This window comes from Dipodomys spectabilis, unplaced genomic scaffold (assembly GCF_019054845.1).
Source record: "Dipodomys spectabilis isolate Male_0828 unplaced genomic scaffold, ASM1905484v1 ptg000558l, whole genome shotgun sequence".
NCBI lineage: Eukaryota > Metazoa > Chordata > Mammalia > Rodentia > Heteromyidae > Dipodomys > Dipodomys spectabilis.
In genome coordinates this window covers 1,338,512-1,344,511 of record NW_024871235.1, presented here as the reverse complement: position 1 = coordinate 1,344,511, position 6,000 = coordinate 1,338,512, and positions in this window count along the sequence as shown.

Genomic DNA, 6,000 nt, shown 5'->3' with positions numbered 1-6,000 from the left:
ACTTGTAAAACGAAGTTATATCCTTTGTTCTATGCTGGCCTTCAAATGGTATATTGTTTCCTTTTGTAATACTCTCAACAAGAATTTTATAGACAAGTTTTATATGAGTAAAGGACACACTCAAAAAGGTCAGGTACAGAGTTTCTTTCAAGCCTTGGATTCTTTTCTTGTATAATAAAAAGAAAAACAAAAGTTAACTTGAACTTTGTCATTCCTCTGTGTTCAATTCCTCTCCTGGGATCAGTTTACACTTCCAGTAACAGTTATTTCCACTTACTTCCAGTAACAATCTATGGTGCTGCTCCAGATAAAATTAATGTTTTCTGGCTTCATTGAAATAGCACAAGGACACCTTTGGACATGTGGTAACACGTGTTTCAGAGACGACTTAGTAAATAGAAAATGTGAAATTTAAATTGCTTATAAATACATTATCCATGAGTATATTGAGTCCAAACTTCTTAAGTGCTCTGTAAATTAAGGCGAATTTTAAATGGGAAGAAGGTTTTCAGATCATTTTTTTGTGAGTGTATGTGCTGTGCATTAATTTCTCAAGTGTACATGGGTTAAAAGTAGGAGACCCAATAGCAATAAAAGGAGAAAGAGTAGTTCTGTGTTTATGTATAAGGGTCCAATACAATAGAGAAGACTCTACAAATAAGACAACATTGAAACAATAAAGTCAAGTACAGCATGTACAGTTATGGGAGTGATATAGAGAAAGCATTACTCCTAAGTGGAACATGAAGCATGAGGCCACTCCCTTTCTAAATCATGCTTGCTAATCACGTAAATTTGTAAAAAGTAGTGTGGAAGAATGATCCCGTTTCTTTTTTTTTTTTATTTTATTTTATTTTATTTTATTTGAGAACATACTGTACAGAGGGGTTACAATTACATGGTCAGGATAATGCATACATTTCTTACCAAGCATTGCAGCCTCCTCCTTTGTTTACCCTTCACCTCCCTTCCCAGCCTCCCCCCTCCCCCCCCACCCAATCATACCCCCCCTCCCCCCCTCCGACATTGTAAAGCTGGTTTTGACATGACATTTTGTACTTCTCATTGTTGCAACAGGTCCACCTGAATCCTTAAATGACTTGTTTGTCCCCATCTCCTCCACAAGTTATACTGACATCAAATATAGTGAAAGCAGGGGTTACACTGTGGGGGAGGGACATACAAGGCAACCAAGAAATAATCTTATAAATGCGTTAGAAACACATGCATGAAAGAAACAAAAACATTAAAATACATATTTGAGGGTTCGTTTTCCTAACATCACATTCTCTGACTTTTTCCGCTTGACTCATACCTATACTAGATATTGCAAATAAGGGAAACCATGGGACCTATGTTTCTTTGGGCCTGGCTTACTTCACTTAATATAATTTTTTCCAAGCCTTTCCATTTCCTAACAAATGGGGCAATGAATGATCCCGTTTCTAATGCAAGTCAGATATATGATCATGGACTTAACTGGAAAAAAAGAGTCCATATTGAGAGAACAGGGATTATACTAGCAATGAAACTGGTGGATAAGATCACATTAAATTTCTTTCATTTTGTTATATTCTTTTTTGCTGTTGTTGGTCGTGGCAATTCACTTCTGGCACTGTGTGCTGTCCCTCTGCTATTCAGCTCAAGGCTACTGCTCTACCACTTGAGCCACAGTGCCACTTCCAGTTTTCTGGTAATTATTGGAGAAAAGAGTCTCCAGTACTTTCCTCCCCGGGCTGGCTTTGAATCCCAATCCTCAGATCCAACCACCACTAGGCTTGCGATCACCTTTCTAACAGTGTACACTCAGGATATGTAATATGTATGTTCATCTAACTTTATATGAATTCTTGAGTTAAAAATGTGGGCTACATGTTAGGCTTTACACTCACAAAAAATGTTTTTATCTTAAAAGTTGATACTCCTGGAAAAATAAAACCTAAGGGTGTAAAGGATTCTGGGAAGTTCAGTTTGCATCCAGCCTTGGCAGAACAGGCTTTGAGACACTACCTATAATTAATCAGCCAAACCTGGAATCCCAGTCATGAGCAAGATTGCTGAATAAGAGCTTGAGGCTTTTGCATAAATACATACAAACATACACATACACGGAGAGGCACTTATATGTGCACACACAAATACAAAATGAAACAATTCTCAGAATATGTAGAAAAGTTAGAAAACAATAGAAAATATGTCTTGAGTAAGACTACAATCAAGTGATAATTTTTAGTGTTAGAAAGCCCTCAAGTGAACTTTCTTTTAAAAAGTTGAGAATATTACATAGCTAGGGACCAGAGACAGTAAGAGATTCAAGTAATCATTATTAATGGGATTGGATCCATGGATGAATGAATCAGAAACCCCTTCAAGTACATCTGAAAAAGTTCATATCCTGTGTCAAATGTTAGAACATCTTTGAACATAGTACATAAACAATCTGAGCAGTCAGTCTAGTGGATAAGGTCATAGGAGAAGTTCAGAATTGCTAGTCTTTATCTAAATTAAATAAACCAACAAACACCCCTTCAAGTACATCTGAAAAAGTTCATATCCTGTGTCAAATGTTAGAACATCTTTGAACATAGTACATAAACAATCTGAGCAGTCAGTCTAGTGGATAAGGTCATAGGAGAAGTTCAGAATTGCTAGTCTTTATCTAAATTAAATAAACCAACAAACTACGGCAGGGCAATGTGGTACAAGCCTGGAGACTAAGACAGGAGGCCAGGCAGTATACTTTTGTCTCAATGAAGCAATCCAAAGAACAAGAAAGGAATACACAGTTGGAACTTCGGGCTAATTTTGTCACTATGTTTTGAGAAGTCAAGTTTCCTATTGAAATGCAACACATATATAATCCTCACTTGTTTTAAATGCTCTCTTCATTACAGAACATTCCTAGATGCAAAATGGCTCATGATTCCCTCCCCAAATATTGCGAAAGTAAGTAAGTATCATTCTGTTAGATTCCAAAGAACTGATGAAGGATTACAAAAGCTTAAGCCTAGAGAAATAGCAAAGTATGTCTAACATAGAACTTTGTAGACCTTGCTAAACTAGAATTGAGATTTAAAATGAATATTTTGGTTTTGTTTGTAATTTCATGTTTTATAGGCTACTACAAAAGTCTTTTTTAAGTAGAAGGTTTAATTGACAAATTCACAAATGATACTGGCATTCTATTTTACTAGAATATACTTTCAAGAGAGCTATAATTAGAACTTACTGAATAAATAATACCAACAGTTCATGTATAACATGACAATGTGAATAATCTAGACAGAGTTGCCAACAAATGGATGACAGTAATTCATAAATTTGGAAAAAGCACCTTTTTGAGGGTGTGGTAATATGCTGTGAAGAGAGTAATTGTGTGATATCTTCTTTCTTCCTCTTATATGCAACACAGGAAGCCATTTCCTTAATTACGTGCCTCTTCATACATTGAGAAAAATGCTAGGTTTGGAGTTTGCTTTCATTTCTGTTTTTGTTTTATTGGCTTGTCCTAAAGCTTGAACTCTGGGCCTGGACACTGTTCCTAAGCCTATTTATGCTCAGTGCTCCTGCCCTACCTCTTCAACCTCAGTGCCACTTGTGTCTGGCTTTTTCTGAGAAGTTTGTTGGAGATAAGAATCTAAGAAACCTTCCTGCCTGAGCTGGATTTGAACCATAATTTTCCGATCTTAGCATCCTGAATATTTATGATAGTTAAAAAGTAAAATATAAATAATATTTGCAAGTGTTCTGAACTCAAGAATACCACTGGGGGGAAAAATGATGCAGCTCAGTTTATTGTGGCATTCTTTCCAGAACTATTAAAAGTTAAGGGTTTCCATATAATTAATCTCTTTTCAGTTTTAGTATGAGAAAGTACTAAATTTATTCTTTTTTCAAAATATTGGCAAGTATATTGTGAAAATACTGTCTAGATGGAAAACATTCAATTTGATGACCCTCGGATAAAGAAAGGGTAATTAATTCAAATAAAATGCCAAATAGTTTTGATTTTTAAAAAGGTACTACATAAAGAATAATATTTACTATACCAATACAGTGAAATTATATTTTATGCAGCTTATTTTTAAAATTTTATTATCAAAGTGATGTACAGTGTGGTTACAATAATTGTAAGGTAGTGAATGCATAATTTTTCAAAGTTGTTACCTCTCCCTCATTTTTCTCACAGTTTTCCTTCCCCCTTTCACCCCTCACAAGTTGTAATGCCCATTTCCAACATATTGTCTTGTGAGTATTGCTATTGCATTGGTTTGCCTTTCTGTTTTCTCTCACCATTTTGTTGTTCCTCTTCCCTTCCCTAGTTAAGGTAAATGTATACACAATACACAGGGTACCAAAACCAAAGACAGCAGGGAGAAACCATAGGGAAATCATAAAGAAAATAGCAATTATATAATACATCAAAAACAAAAACCACAAATAAAAATCTGTTTCCATATCTTGGAGTTCATTTTTCTCAGCATCAGCTTATATGGTCATATACACACATAACAATGCCACTGGAAAATAATAGTTGCATGAACACTAAATCATGAAAATGACATGTTAACTTTTTGATGGTTAATGTGGTATTAGGATTGGTGAATTCGCGATTCTGATAAAGGAATTTCAAGAGTTTTAAAGTTATGACAGGTAAATTTTAATTGTTCAAAATTTTTATCACCTTAGCCTATTAAGAAAATTTAAAATTGCCTGGGAAAAGAGGCTTTCATGCAAAGAAATCCATGGAGACTTAGTAGAGAGGAAGCAATGTGGGTAAAGATGGCTCTTTTTGCCACTAAACAAACAAACCTCAGAAAACTTGCTATAAATCCTGTAGGTTCCCTTGAGAATTGTCATTACCCAGGAAATATACTCTCACTGTGTGAAACAAAGTTGTAGTGGAATTTAAATTCAAATTCTTAAAAAAAAATAAGACATCAAAATTTGTGAATCAACCTTTAATTATCAAACAGATAATTTAGGTCGGGCTGGAAAGGTGGCTCAGTGGTGGAGATCTTGCCTTGCATGTCTGAGGCCCTGGTTTCGATTCGTCACCACCAAATAAGCAAAAAGAAAAAGCTGGAAGTGGTGCTGTTGCTCAAGTGGTAGAGTGCTAACCTTGAGCTGAAGAGCAGAGGGACAGCACCCAGGCCCAGAATTCAGGCCCCAGGACCGGACCCCCCCCCCCCAATAAAAACAAAAAAAAAAACAAGATAATTTGGGTCAATATATTTAGGGAGAAAATGCCCTCTACAATGAAAGAGGGTATTGGGTTTACACTTTTCTGTTTGTAATACTTTCCACGATGTCTTTGCACGTGAAGCACTAAAATACAGAAAAAGATGTGATTGGGTACTTCAAACCAATGATTTCATATTTCTAAGTGGCTCACAAAATATAATATCCTTATTAACATGAGATAGTGAAGAATTCTCTAATTACATAAGCCAAAAGTTTTGGGTTCAGGAACTGGGAAGGTGGCTCTGTGGTAGAGCGCTTGCCTTGAACTGAAGAGCTGAGGGACAGTGCCCAGGCCCAGAGTTTCAGGCCCCATGACCTGACCCCCCAACCCTCCAAAAACGTTTTGGGTTCAGAAAAGAATTTAGCAAATGGGAAAGTTTAGAAAATAGTGTTCTTAGAAGCCCTAGCTAAGTGTATTGGCTTCAGCAGTAGAGGGAGGCCAATATAAATTGTCTTAATATTTTTGCTACCTAAAGTCATTTTACAGAGCCTATTTGGCTCACTACAATGCAGAACTGATTGAATGAAGACAAGAAAATAAATTCCACATCCAAATGAGGCAACTTAAAAGAGCTTTAAAAGAGAAACTATGAAGGTGGAGCTGTGGCTGAGGCTTCACTAGACTTCAAGCCAAGAAGCTGTGATTAATTGGAAATCAGGAAAGAGCTAAGAGGAGGACATAGAACTAGGACACAGAAGCGTTGTTCTTTTGTAACCAACCTGTCTTCCAAGGTATGGGTGATTTAACTCGATTCT